A 15,845-nucleotide genomic window follows, 5' to 3' on the forward strand; every position below is an offset into this window, starting at 1 on the left:
TTAAGGCTGAAGTCGAAGAAACCGCGAGAGAGGCTTGGGACGGCTGGAAAATTAGAGGACTGGCAGCTGAAAGAAGCAGAGCAGCGGACCTCGGGCAGTGACGGGGAAGAGAGTTTCGGTAGTAGCGACCGGAAGGAAAAGGAAAACACAGAGCAGCCGCAACCCCAGAGGATCTCATCGTCGACATTGGCTGAAGTGGTGGCGCTGTCATTTCTGCTGCTACTCTCCTTCTACTGCCGTGCACTCCATCACCACCGGCAAAATCTTCACCAAGGTATTTCAGTCATGATTTCCTGCAAAGTTTGGATTTTTCTATTTGTTCTTGTTTGATTTATGGTTAAGGAATGCATGGGGATTAGACCTAGGTTTCAGGGATGGTAGTTTGGGGGATATATGATGAATCCATGAAGCTTTCGTTCGATGTTTATGGCTGATTTTGGTGCATTTGAACAAGCAAATCCAGAAAATGGCGTATAACTTTGGGCAATTCTGATTGATGTTTCTTCCAGCTGTGTACGTGCGGCAGTGCCTTGTTGCTGTTTTCTTGCTGTTCTCCTTTCCATTTTATTCTTAGCACCTTGCTTGCTGTTGTGGTTGGGCCTTATAATGTTTTCTCGAAGTTCTGAGTTAGGGTCAGTAAACGTTTATATTTCCTTGCGCTGTTGCTGAATCTCGATTGGGGTTGGATGAATCTGTTTTGTTGCTTTGCTGCATTTCATGCTTGTTTGTTTTGATCATATCTCCTGGAGACAGATGATTATGTTTGGGGAATGGTAATGACAATGGGTTGGAGCCTTTGTGGTTGAGCTTAGTTGTTGAACTAGTATAAGTCTGTTTGAATTCTTGCATACAAACATAGTTCGGTTAAAGTAAATGAAACGCAGCAACAACAATGCCGAACAGCATGGCTGGAAATTGTCGCAAGTGTCACTCTTTCTTTTGTTGCATTTGTATCCCGTTGCTTGGACTGAATCTTCAGGGATAATTTGAAGTCTTGCATTAGATTTTGGTTGTCGAAATGGCAGAATCCATTTGAGTGGCTTCATTATAGGCCTTTTTATTGAGTGATGAAGTTTCATTTAAGAAACTCACAAGGCTGGTTTTTCTTTTGCTGCCGCAGCATATGCTTTCCATTTGGTTGTTCATTTGATCATTTTGGTTCAGTGTTTATGATTGGTTTGCGTTAATCATAGTGTCTTGCTGTTAAATGGCGATTGAGTGATAGCCTTTGCTAGATTTTTGCTTGAAGTCTTGCATGAAGTTTACGTTTGAAAGCTTAAAATTGCAGAAGAAAGCTTCCTAAGCTACCAGATGTTTTTTGTTGCGGAAAACTTGATGATTCGTGGCTTTTGCATGTTTTGCATGCAAAAACAGCTTTCAATAATTTCATTTTGACCCCTTGGCTTCTAACTAATGCTATTATGACCCAATCAATTGAATAATCCCCTCAATTTGGTCCTTGGCAGCTTCAATCTTTCAACTCAATTGCTTGTTTGCTTCAATAAATTACCATGCTTTGTTTAGATTGCACTTAATGCATGAGTTTAAGAACTTTGTGTCCAAGTGAGCTTGTGTTTACCTACTCTCTTTAATTTTCCCAAATAAATTGGTACCTTGACCTTTTCTTTGTATTTTTGAGGGCAAATAAGTGATTTCAATTCATTGGGGCCCAATTGCGAGGGAGGTAACCTCTATCTCCTTGATTTTCGTTTCTCCTATGTGATCCAACGTGCTAAGTGAGAATTGCATGTTTACTTGCTTCCCTTGCCTTTCCTTAATTCCTTTCATTTATTTCATTTTTCTTTTGCTTTTTATTTAAGTTATTCTTTATGGGGTATGTGTACACCTCTTGGCTTGTAATAGATAGGGCCTGGCGAGCATTTTTGTCCATTTTCCCCTCCCTCTTTTTGTTTTAGTTAGCAAAATGCAATAGGCTCATTAGATTGATTGCTTGCTTTTGTTGCTACGTGTTAATTTTCTTTATTAGGCTCTTGCATTTAGTCGAGTATGCTAAGTGTTATGTGCTACGTGCTTATAGGTGATTGGCATGTCTACTTGCTTTCTATAGTCATAGATGAATGTGATGGATGAATGCACGACACCACACTAGTCCAACGCTAGTTGTGGCTCATGGTCCCGTTTTCCACTAGTCCAACGCTAGTAGGAATTCATAGATATGGGCTAGTCCAACGCTAGACCCTTAGGGATTTCCCTCGCTAGTTCATACTTGCATGTTTCACTACATTTCATGCATTTTTCTTAGTTTTCTAGCATTTGGCATGCCCCTCCAACCCTTTCCCTTTCATTCTAGGCTTTTTACATCTCCATACTAGTTATAGGGTACATTTGCTTGAGAGTCCCCTTTAGATAAGGGAAACGAGCGAGTGTGGCTACAAAATAGCCTTAGCACGCTAGTTCTTCCTTCTAATCAAAGGGAAGATTAAAGTCATGAAGTTAGGAGTCATTCCCGTACCCGACTTGATGCATTCCTCTAGGTTCATGCACTCTCATTCTTATCATATCACTTCCTCACTCTTTCATCCACATTTTCTCACACTTACATTTTTCTCAATCCACATGCCATGTTTGCACATTTTTCTTCTTTTATCATTTATTTTCTGTCTCACAAATTGCACCTGTAGACACCAAATTTTTAGAATAATTTCATCTACTATTTTTTTATTATTTTTATTTGCCGTGTTAGTTTTTATTTACTTTTTAGTTATTTTTAGTTTGTAAGTTTTAGCATAGAATTTCTCGGAAAAAGGAAAAAGCATTCAAAAAATATGATTTAGTTGTTTTGTTTTAAATTCAATGTTTTCTTGGGAAAAATATGAAAAATGAAAAAAGGGGAAACCTGATTGCGGGTTTTGGGCTATTTAAGAAAAAAAAAGAAAAAAGGAAAAAGAAGGAAAAAGAAAGAAAAATTAGCATTTCATTTTTATCTTTTTATGCCTAGTTTTACTCATTTTTATTTATTTCAGTGGTTATTTTTCCTTATATTTTGTTTATTACTTAACTCTTTCGAAAAAAAAAAAAAGCTGTTTCACGTAGAATGGCCATCGGATGGCCAAGGGAGAAGGGCTCGAGGAGGTTGGTTTCTAGCCATCCAAAAGAGGGTTTGTAGGGCTTCTCACTTGATATAAAAGGCTAAAAAGAAGCCGCAGCCAAGGGGGATTGAACGGGGAGGAGGTTTCAGAAAGGAACAAAAGAAAGGGAGCGGGGAAGTCTGGTGACGGCTGGGGTTCAAGGAGAACAGAGGGCTAAGAGAGAAAACCGAGAGCAAGGGGCTGTGGGAAGACGGCTGATGAAGGAAATCTGATGACGGCTAGAAAAAGAAACTAACGAGAGAGTTTGACGGCGGGGAGAGCTAGAAAGAAAATAGAAATGAGGGTTTACGGGCAGAGAGCTGGAGGAGAATCAACAAGTTTGAGAGTGGAAAGGAACGGGCTTTGAACGGGAACAAAAAGAAGAAAGCTTCGGGTAGAGCTAGAGGAGAAGGAAACTGGGAAAGGAATTTGAGAGTAAAGGAAAAGCTAAAGGGCAAGGAAGCTGAGCAAAACGAGGGAGCAAGGAGAAAGGAAGAGAGATCTAGTACTGCTTCCTCAAGGAACGAAGAAGGTACTAGGACTGTTGACCCTCACGAGAAGCTGTCATCATTTCATTAAGCCAACATCAGTCACGGATCTTCACCAAGGGAGAATACAAGCACTGTAAGTTTTCTCTTTAAATTTCAGTTATCTTCAAACTCTCGAAGCCTCTTTCCGTGATTTGGTTCATGGCAGTTCTTCTTGTTGGGTTATTCATGAGGGTGGAATATACATGTTTTCTGTGTTTGTTTGAGCTGAATTTCCTGGGATCTCCGACAATTTTGGGGCTGATAGTTGCATCATTTGAACGGAGAATTTCTAGAATTTGTTGACGCCTGTAGTGTCTTGCTGATAGATTGTAGTCTCTTGCGTCTCTGGTTGCTGTGCGTGTTTTGGGTCATCTCTGGCATGAAGTATAGGGCTGCTGGAATGTTTTTTGTTGTCGTATAGCTTTACATCAGAGTTGGGCATGTTAATGGCTTATGTCTTGAGGCGTATTAGTTGATAGGTTATCGTTGTTGCTTTATCTTGTTTGGATTGGAGTTCATGGATGATTTATGCAGAGAATAAGCTGCGAAGTTGCAGTAGAGAATAAGAAAGCCTTCGAATTTTCTTTGCCTAAAAGACTGCCAGTATTTGCATAACTTCATGTCGTGACTTTGATTGGTTGGCTGAGATGTTAGTTGCGTTAGGGTTGCATTTGAGAAAACCATTTCATTTTCCTTGCCCTGCAATTCTCATGTCATTTTCCTTTGTTTGGATTTTTTATGACTGAGATGTTCATTAAATGTGAGTTTGCTTCTTGTGTTATCAATGACTGGTGCATGAACTCGTTAAAACTCCGAAAGCATTAGGGAAAAGTTGCCACAAACTGTCTTCTAGCATTGCATGAGTCCTTTTGAATCATTGGATATCGAAATTTGCTGTCAAAGATGAAATGAAAGTTTTGTGACATTTTGTTTCCAGTTGTTTGGTCGAAATTGTTAGATGTTCTTGAAAAGGAAAATTGTATTAGACGAAACAAAGATTAGCTCTCAAAGATTCTGGTTTCATGTTTTCCCTTGTTATTGCGTGTTTCTTCTTCTTTCGGCACATTAAGAATCCTGTCCAGATTATGTTAACTGAATGGTCTAAGACTTTTGCTAGTTTTTGGATTCACAATTTCGTGAGCATTGCTTGACCATGCAGAATCAGCAAAATCTCACAATTTTTCCACTTTTAGGCATGCGCTTTTGCTGTCCAAGTCTTTGTTGTGCCGCAGACTTGCTGTCGAATCATTTTGCATAAAATTCTCCAGCATTTGTATAATTTCCTTCAATGTTTGGTTTGTTGGATGAGAAGTTTATTTGCTTTGCTAGTTAAGTTCAATGTTGGACAGATGAAATGGCTATACTCAAAGCTGTCTAGAATCCATTTGTAAATGAAAATGCAGCAGACTTCTCTTTCGGTTGTAGCAGCTTTCGTTCTTCAATGTTTGCATGATTTCCTCCTATGTCTTTGCTGGTTTGGGATGTCAAATTTATGTTTTTGCTGTCTAGTTTAAAGTTTTGGATGTTAGATTAAGGGAGCTTTGGTTAAGGCATGTAGTTGAATTTGAAGTTGGCGTTTGAAAGTGAAACACAAAAGAAATGCGGCTGATTTGTTTGTTTTGTGCAGAAAGCTTTCTACGTAGTTGCATAGGAATTTGCATGCAAAACAACTTCTAAAAATTGCACTTTACTCCCCTTGGCTTCTAACTAATGCTACTATGACCCAATCAATTGAATAATCTCCTCAATTTGGTCCTTAGTAGTTTTAATTTTACAACTCCATTGCTTGTTTGCTTTAATTAATTACCATGTTTTGTTTAATTGCACTTAATTCGTGATTTTAAGAGCTTTATGACCAAGTGAGCATGTGTTTTGCATATTTTCTTTAACGTTCTTAATTAAATTGGTACCCTGACCACTTTATTGTTTTGGAGGGTAAATTAGTAATTTCACTTCGTTAGAGCACAAACGGGGAGGTATAATTTCTTTTGTCCTTTTTTTTTATCTCTCATATGTGATCCAACGTGCTAAGTGAGAATTGCATGTCTACTTTGCTTCCTTGCCTTTCCTTAATTCCTTTCACTTATTTCATTTACTTTTGCTTTTATTAAGTTATTCTTTTATGGGGTATGTGTACACCTCTTGGCTTGTAATAGATAGGGCTTGGAGAGAAATTTTGTCCATTTTTCCCCTTCCCCTTTTGTTTTAGTTAGCAAAATGCAATAGGCTCATTAGATTGATTGCTTGCTTTTGTTACTACGTGTTAATTTGCTTTACTAGGCTCTTGCATTTAGTCGAGCATGCTAAGTGTTATGTGCTACGTGTTTATAGGTGATTGGCATGTCTACTTGCTTTCTATAGCCATGGATGAATGTGATGGATGAATGTACGTCACCACACTAGTCCAACGCTAGTTGTGGCTCATGGTCCCGTTTTCCACTAGTCCAACGCTAGTAGGAATTCATAGATATGGGCTAGTCCAACGCTAGACCCTTAGGGATTTCCCTCGCTAGTTCATAATTGCATGTTTCACTACATTTCATGCATTTTTCTTAGTTTTTAGCATTTGGCATGCTCCTCCAATCCTTTCCCCTTCATTTTAGGTTTTTACATCCTCATACTAATTATAGGGTACATTTGCTTGAGAGTCCCCTTTCGATAAGGGAAACGAGCGAGTGTGGCTACAAAATAGCCTTAGCACGCTAGTTCTTCCTTCTAATCAAAGGAAAAATTAAAGTCGTGAAATTAGGAGTCATTCCCGTACCCGACTTGATGCATTCCTCTAGATTCATGCACTCTCATTCTTATCATATCACTTCCTCACTCTTTCATCTACATTTTCTCACTATTTATGTTTTTCTCAATCCACATGCCATGTTTGCACATTTTTCTTCTTTTATCATTTATTTTCCACTTCACAAATTGCACCCAATCGCACCTATATGTATCTACTATCATATTTTCATCCACTTGCACACAAGCACCTTTATTTTTCCAATTTGCACACATGCACTTGTCTTACATTCGCACACATGCACGTTTTCTTACATTTTCACAATTGCACTCATATTTGAGTCTTCATTTGCATCATTCGCGACCTCTATGAGGACTTTCCTTATTGGCCACCACAACTCATGTGGTTGGGACCAAAAAGCCTCGTAAGAGACATTTTAGATTTAGGATTGCATTTCCTTTTCATATCCATTAGTCATATCCAACATGCAACGCATATCTTTGGGTGGAAAAATTGGGAAAAGAAGGGCTAAGTCACGCAACTAGCTTCGGCTAGGATAAGGGAGTGCCTTAGGCTATGCCTTTGCCTTCTCCCTTATCAAATGTGACCCCCGATCCCTTTCTTTGGTTACGTAGACCTAAAAGTTCTTAAAAAGGGGTTTGTTTACTTTGCTTTTTCAAAAAAATTCATTTTTGGGTGACTTGGTACACCCTAACTCTATACCAAGTGGCGACTCCATTTTCCATGCAAAAAACCCTTTTTGAACTCTGTTTGGCCAAATCGTCGCATTTTTAAGTCCCACGGCCTTTTATTTTCATTTTCACACACATTCACATACATATTCTACACACTACTTTCACACATCTCAAAAAGTGGGGCGCGACAGCACCCAATTGCACTTATATGTATCTACTATCATATTTTCATCCTTTTGCACACAAACACCTTTATTTTCCCAATTTGCACACATGCACTTGTCTTACATTCACACACATGCACGTTTTCTTACATTTTCACACTTGCACTCATATTTGAGTCTTCATTTGCATCATTCGCGACCTCTATGAGGACTTTCCTTATTGGCCACCACAACTCATGTGGTTGAGACCAAAAAGCCTCGTAAGAGACATTTTAGATTTAGGATTGCATTTCCTTTTCATATCCATTAGTCATATCCAACATGCAACGCATATCTTTGGGTGGAAAAATTGGGAAAAGAAGGGCTAAATCACGCAACTAGCTTTGGCTAGGGTAAGGGAGTGCCTTAGGCTTTGCCTTTGCCTTCTCCCTTATCAAATGTGACCCCCGATCCCTTTCTTTGGTTATGTAGACCTAAAAGTTCTTAAAAAGGGATTTGTTTACTTTGCTTTTTCAAAAAAATTCATTTTTGGGTGACTTGGTACACCCTAACTCTATACCAAGTGGCGACTCCATTTTCCATGCAAAAAATCCTTTTTGAACTCTGTTTGGCCAAATCGTCACATTTTTAAGTCCCACGGCCTTTTATTTTCATTTTCACACACATTCACATACATATTCTACACACTACTTTCACACACCTCAAAAAGTGGGGCGCGACAGTTGGTGACTCCACTGGGGACTTCCTAAGTGGGTCCAAGCATTCGATTTAGCTATTCTTTTCCTTTTTCTACCCTTTTTATGTATAGCATTTGGATATTAGGGTTGCATTTTTTTATTTTTGGGCCTTTTGCCTCGCGCGCGTATCAAACTATTCCCTCACTTGTGTATGTATGATTGGTTGTTTGGATGTATGTTGTACTTGTTTTATCTCGCGCTTTGCATTGCATTTGGGTGGGGGACATACCCTAGAGCCTCGCGATGGTTCTCGATCCCTCCCCTCCAAACGAGCAGTAGCATACGTGCATACGCTTTAATTATTTATCCCTCCTTTATTTTTCTTTTAGTGGCTTGTCACGTCACTCCACCCTGTTAGGATTTTAGGCGACTCACTTGGACGTGTGATCGTGACACGACGTGTGCGTAGCACGATCCAAGGGGTCACTTAATCTTCCACTTTAAGCTTTGGGTTAATAGCCTTTAGCTTTTAGTCGAAGATTGAGAATTTTTGATAAATTCACTCAGACATGTGGCCGTGACACGACGTGTGCGTAGCAATGTCTAGGGAATCGCTCGAGCCACCGACAAAGAACCTTGGGATTGATGACCTTTGGTTTCTAAGTCTGAAGGCTCGGGGACCTAAAACCTATCGAGTCTAGATGCATTAGTAAGCCCCAACCTCATGCATCCATGATAGTTTTACCTAGGATAGCGTCTGCCTTACCCTATTAGGGACACTATTCACAAGGGGAGGGGTCCAACCCCTTTCTCCCTTTTATTGCTTTATTTCTTTGTGTTGATTTCACTGCTACAATGTGTTATGTGTATTTATCTGGATGAACTAACTTTTCTTGGTTTTGTGTCCCCATTGCATTCACAAACCCTAGCAAATAAGAGGTCTGGCATGACCTTCTTTTAGAACCTGCCCTCGTCGATAGGTTATTGCACGTTTAAAGATTTTGGTATTGCATTCATAGATCAATAATTGCATAGCATTCTAAACCTACCTTGACGTATAAAAGGTCCTTTTAGGTCATGATTTCATTTCAAATTGCATGTTTTACTACTTTAATAAAATGGCATCATGCATAAACCCTAGAAAGGGAATGCCATTTAGGCGATCCCGTGCTAGGAATAAACCGCCCTGTGTCTCGGATACATAATCCAATGAAACTTGCACGTTTATATTTTCTGTACCATCCAAAGGGGTAGTGCACAAGGTAAGGTGGGATCCGATCAGTTTCATGGAGCGATCTTTGGAATATGAGCGTCTAATAATCACTTCTTGGCCCTTTTATCAAGATTGGTAAAAATCCCTTGCGTGAAGGACATTAGTTTGAAGAAATTTACAAGTAATTCCTCGCTATTGAGACGATAAATAAACTGAGGCCAAAATTTGATTTTAGAAGGCTCATAGACTAATGCATCGCAATAAGCCGTCAATTCCATTCAGTCCATTGAATCATGTTATTCATCAATTTCATCCAGTCCATTTTATCAATTTGTTCATTTTTAGAGTAACCTAGTCGATTTTGAATTCATTGACTAGTCTATCCATTTTAGGGCAATCTAGTCGATTTTTGAATAAGATCACCAATTTCATTCAATTCGTTTGATTAGTTTACCCGTTCTTAGGTCAATTCAATCAATTTTGAATAAATTCAAATCATCAGATTCGTTCAATTTCATTTGACCAGTTTACCCTTTTTAGGGTGATTTAGTCAATTTTCCGATCCATTTGACCAATTTACCTATTTTAGGGCAATTCGGTCGATTTTGAATAAATCATCATTTCACTCGATCCGCTTGATCAATTGACTTCATTCAATTCATTTGATTAGTTTAATTCATTTTTAGGGTTATCCATTCAATTTTGAATAAATAATCAAATTTCATTCAATGCATTTGACCATTTTACCCTTTTTTAAGGTGATTCGGTCAATTTTTGAATAAGTTATCAATTTTATCCAACCCAGTCAATTAATTAGGGTTTTAATGTCAAATTTCAGATTGAAGCGCCTAGTTGTTCACCCATTGCATTTTTATTTGATTTGGATAACTTGGGGTTTTGATCTGTGTTAGGAAATTTCAAATTTCTTCAAACTCGTCAAAGTTAAATTAATTCTTGTGCCAGTCAAAACCAATCATTCATTCGGAGTTGTCCTCATTTTGTTGGAGAGCTCCCGCTGTTCAATTGGTCCAAAATTTCCAAATTACTTTCTAATCAAATGTCGATAAGTTGATCAGATCCATCAGGTATGGTATCGTGCCTACCTCAGAGGATTACATCATTCTAGGCCTACCCTTGGCACAAAAAGGGCTCCCCCATAGGACATGCATACCGATTTTATAGTCTTGATTACTAACTCTGGGTATTTTCCTTTTATTTTCCCCCTCCCCTGCATTCATAAAAATTTCATAAAACGTGAAAACATGAAATAAAGTGTGAAAACAATTCTGATATGATAAAGTTTGAAAATTACATGTATTACTTGATTCTTGGGCAGGCCCTGCAATGTGAATTTGAAAATTCATCTGAAAGCGGTCGTGTAAAACATTTAAGAGATTTCATTGCTCAAAGGGAGAAGGGGGCTATTAAGAGGGAAAAATGTGTATACACGTGTAAAGGAGTTCCTTAGAATGTTTTTCATATGTATTGCTTTTTAAATTTTTCAAACATTGGCAATAATGAAGCTTTTGTTCAGACAATTATTTGTTTTGTATAATACTCGTGTACGTTTCATTCTTTATTGAGCTCATTAAGAGATTTCATGATGAATTTTAAGAAATAAGACCGAAGTGAGAGTTTTTTCAACCTCCAGCCTGAAAATTCGCAAGTGTATGCTTTCTAAAATCCTTGTGTACACTAGATTGGTGATCCGAGCTACACAATAAGAGTGCTCAAAATTTAAAGAGGTCACTCAGAAGGCCCATGAGATGCCTTTCTCCTTCACTTAACCCCAAAACAAAAATCAGTCACATTGATTGATAAATTGCAAATTGGGGCAACCTTTGCTTGAAAATGTTCACTGTGTCTAATCCAGTTCAATCCACATCTAAGTGAAAGCAAAAATGTGCATTATTCTTATTTGGTTGGAAAATTTGGAATGATACTTCGAGCATTCTTTTCTCCACCTATACACATTTTATCATTTGCTCTCCCATTTGAGCCTTTAAAAGAATAATTTCGTTTCAAATAAGGGCCTTAATGATCACTACCCTACATTGGGAAGATTTTCAAAAGGGAATGGATTCTCAACGAGCAATTCGTTTACTTGGTTGTCATGAGGCGTAAGAATGATACTTTGGCCATCGTTTCTACAACCTAAACACCATTTATCCCTTGCATCCTCATTTGAGCTAAAAATTGGTGGTTCTTTTCGAGTGCACATATGATCGCACCCCACATTGGGGAAGGAGATTGGGGAATTTTGAAAAAGAAAAGAAAAGGGGAAAGCGAACCGCGAATTGGAGAAATTTGATTCTACCTGGGTTCCAATTTTGAAAAAAGGAAAAGAAAAAAGAGAAAAGAAAAGGAAGAGATTTGTCCGCACGGACCACCTATGTTTCACAGATATGGATGAACAAGGGTCTTTCTCAGTCAGTTAATTCAGATACATGCGAGAAATTTTCCATTAATGAAAGTTTCCTTTCAGAGTTATTGTAAGGAACGGAATAAAAGTCAGGCCCTCTTCTTTTCCGATCAAGCATTCTATCCCTAGTTATCCCTTTTGAGCCTTCAGAATAGATTATTTCATTTGGCAACCTCTGAGAATCGCAAACCCCACACTGGGACAAATGTAGTTTTGAAAGAAAAAGAAAAGAGAGAAAACCCCACATTGGGGTAAATTCAATTTTTTGAAGGAAAGTCGAAAGAAAAGGAAATGAACAAAAGAATGTCTCAGTTAAAAATAAACTGGGGCAAATTTTCAAAATTTTGAAAGAAGAGAAAAAAAAAAGGAAATGAACAAAAGAATGCCTCAGTTAAAAATAAACTGGGACAAATTCTGATTTAAGCCTAAAATAGGGTTAACATGAAAATGCGATCTCAGATCATTTAAACCACTTTTTGAAGTCTGCCTTCAAGCCTTAACCTTTCCTAGCACCTCACCAGACCCCATTACAAAAGTCAAAAGTCCTGGCTTCCATTCTTGGCATCACCTCTTTTAAGGAAATTTTCTAAGTCACATGGCAAATGATGTCAATACGCTTTCACTCATTTTGTAAGGGAAGGGGTTGTCGTACTGATGCCATTATTTCTTAAAACACATTTTTTGAGTTGATAAAGGCTATTGGCAAGATTTGTTCATCAGGTGAAAATCCAAAAGGGCACATTTGAAAAGAAAAGGAAAAGAGAAGAAGAAAGGAAAAGAAAGAGAAAAAAAAAGTGAAAAGAAAGAAAGGAAAAGAAAAGAAAAAACAAAAAAGGGGGAATAGCCTTAGTGAAAACCTAAAAGAGCGCTAAGGTAGAGTTTCATAAGAAAAAGTGAGGTTGGAATTAGAAAGCTGGTGATTCGGTTCATTTGGGATTCCTCCTTGTATTGTGGTTTTTCTGTTGTCGACATTGAACTCAGGGCGGATGATGTCTAAAGGGTCAAGCGTGGCATTTTGTTTGAAGTCGGAATACTTTGGTTTTTTAAGCGCAAATTGTCGAATTTATAGATTCATTTCTTTAAAATTAATTTTCTTTCAATAAAAATAAATGATTGTTTTCATGTTATAGAAATTTTCATCATTTGTTGTGTAAATAAGATATTCTTTCATGAGTTTCATGGTCTTATTTATCTCTTTGAGTTCATTAGATGGCAACCCCCCTGATTTATCGAAAATCCCTGGACACCAAGGGCCTTATTAGCATTGGAAGTCAATGGAATTTGATCAGATCACAAAACAAAACTGAGTTTTCGAAGTATCAAGGGGAAACCATCAAAGTACTCATGTTTACACATTTCTTGAAGAAAGAATTGATCGGATGGTGGTGGCATTATTTGTTTATTTCTTTTGCAGGTCCATGCTCGTTTCAAATACCGCAACTGGGGCAAATTTTAAACTGTGAGATGTCGTCCAAGAACTGAATATTCATGGTTTGAACTGAGGAAGAGGGCTGAGTCAAAGTTTTGAGCAAAAAGAAATAATACCATAAAGCAGATTGAAGGATCGGTGACACAATAATTGAAATTTGGGCAAATCATTGTTTGAAAAGATTCTCCCATATATCAAAAATTCGAAAAAATTCAAAAAAAAAAAAAGATGAAAAATCAAATCAAAAATCAAATCAAGTTCAAATTTTTGTTTCTTGGAAAATCAAATTTAATTTCTTGTATCTTGACAAATCAAATCCAATTTCTTGACCAATTGGATGGCAGGACTGGGTCTTATCCCACTGACCATTCACAAAAATCACGTTGGGCCTGGATTTGGTGCCGCCAACATCACTTTATCACGTTGGGCCTGGACTTGGTGCCGCCAACATCACTCTATCACGTGCCGCCAACTCCACAAAAATCACGTTGGGCCTGGACTTGATGCCGCCAACATCGCAAAGTTCACGTTGGGCCTGGATTCTGTGCCGCCAACATCACAAAGTTCACGTTTGGCTTGGATTTTGTACCGCCAACCAAGGCAGGCTCGGGTTTAATCCCACTGACCAATTCATCACACTGGGGCAAATTTTCGGATCATTTTTCGAGCAAGTCTTACACAATCTCTTTGTACATACTAGCATTTCATTTTGCATTGCCACTAGCCGTTGGGTCGGTCCCACTAGCGCATTTCTTTATTTTGCCACTAGCTGTTAGATCAGTCCCACTAGTGCGCATTTCTTTTACTCTGCCACTAGCCGATGGGTCAGTCCCACTAGTGCGCATTTCTTTTATTCTGCCACTAGCCGATGGGTGGGACTGGCACTAGCCGTTGGGTCAGTCCCACTAGTGAGCATTTCATTTTCATTGCCATTAAACATGGGTTAGTCCCACTAGTGTGCATCATGATTTTAAATTTTATTCGGGTCAGTCCCATGATTTTAAATCTCTTGTTCGGGCCAGTCCCATGATTTTAAACTTTATTCGGGTCAGTTCCATGATTTTAAATTTTATTCAGGTCAGTCCCATGATTTTAATTTTGTTCGGGTCAGTCCCATGATTTTCATTTTGTTCAGGCCAGTCCCACGATTTTAAATTTTGTTCGGGTCAGTCCCGCTTTTAAATTTCTTATTCGGGTCAATCCCGATTTTTAATTTCCTGTCTCGGGTCAGTCCCGATTTTAAATTTTTCGTCCAAGTCAGTCTCATCAAAGAGGGCCAGTCCTCATTTCAACAAATGAACAGTCGTCGACAAGTTTGCAGGTAAGTATTTGGTGTCTATTTCTTTGTCTCAAGTTTTTTCGAAACTCAGACAAAGAGGGGCAAACTGTAGACACCAATTTTTAAAATAATTTCATTTACTATTTTTTTATTATTTTTATTTGTCGTGTTAGTTTTTATTTACTTTTTAGTTATTTTTAGTTTTTTATTTGTAAGTTTTAGCATAGAATTTCTCGAAAAAAGGAAAAAGCATTCAAAAAATATGATTTAGTTGTTTTGATTTAAATTCAATGTTTTCTTGGAAAAAATATGAAAAATGAAAAAAGGGGAAACCCGATTGTGGGTTTTGGGCTATTTAAGAAAAAAAAAGAAAAGAAGAAGAAGAAAAAAAAAGGAAAAAGAAGGAAAAAGAAAGAAAAATTAGCATTTCATTTTTATCTTTTTATGCCTAGTTTTACTCATTTTTATTTATTTCAGTGGTTATTTTTCCTTATATTTTGTTTATTACTTAACTCTTTCGAAAAAAAAAAAAAGCTGTTTCACGTAGAATGGCCATCGGATGGCCAAGGGAGAAGGGCTCGAGGAGGTTGGTTTCTAGCCATCCAAAAGAGGGTTTGTAGGGCTTCTCACTTGATATAAAAGGCTAAAAAGAAGCCGCAGCCAAGGGGGATTGAACGGGGAGGAGGTTTCAGAAAGGAACAAAAGAAAGGGAGCGGGGAAGTCTGGTGACGGCTGGGGTTCAAGGAGAACAGAGGGCTAAGAGAGAAAACCGAGAGCAAGGGGCTGTGGGAAGACGGCTGATGAAGGAAATCTGATGACGGCTAGAAAAAGAAACTAACGAGAGAGTTTGACGGCGGGGAGAGCTAGAAAGAAAATAGAAATGAGGGTTTACGGGCAGAGAGCTGGAGGAGAATCAACAAGTTTGAGAGTGGAAAGGAACGGGCTTTGAACGGGAACAAAAAGAAGAAAGCTTCGGGTAGAGCTAGAGGAGAAGGAAACTGGGAAAGGAATTTGAGAGTAAAGGAAAAGCTAAAGGGCAAGGAAGCTGAGCAAAACGAGGGAGCAAGGAGAAAGGAAGAGAGATCTAGTACTGCTTCCTCAAGGAACGAAGAAGGTACTAGGACTGTTGACCCTCACGAGAAGCTGTCATCATTTCATTAAGCCAACATCAGTCACGGATCTTCACCAAGGGAGAATACAAGCACTGTAAGTTTTCTCTTTAAATTTCAGTTATCTTCAAACTCTCGAAGCCTCTTTCCGTGATTTGGTTCATGGCAGTTCTTCTTGTTGGGTTATTCATGAGGGTGGAATATACATGTTTTCTGTGTTTGTTTGAGCTGAATTTCCTGGGATCTCCGACAATTTTGGGGCTGATAGTTGCATCATTTGAACGGAGAATTTCTAGAATTTGTTGACGCCTGTAGTGTCTTGCTGATAGATTGTAGTCTCTTGCGTCTCTGGTTGCTGTGCGTGTTTTGGGTCATCTCTGGCATGAAGTATAGGGCTGCTGGAATGTTTTTTGTTGTCGTATAGCTTTACATCAGAGTTGGGCATGTTAATGGCTTATGTCTTGAGGCGTATTAGTTGATAGGTTATCGTTGTTGCTTTATCTT

General features: G+C 38.4%; 1 pseudogene; it reads right to left on the reverse strand.

Annotated features, from left to right (window-relative positions):
• The window catches only part of LOC113774024, a 44,811-nt pseudogene continuing 28,966 nt past the window's right edge, over nt 1-15,845 (reverse strand).

This window comes from Coffea eugenioides, chromosome 6 (genome assembly GCF_003713205.1).
Source record: "Coffea eugenioides isolate CCC68of chromosome 6, Ceug_1.0, whole genome shotgun sequence".
In the NCBI taxonomy this organism is placed as follows: domain Eukaryota; kingdom Viridiplantae; phylum Streptophyta; class Magnoliopsida; order Gentianales; family Rubiaceae; genus Coffea; species Coffea eugenioides.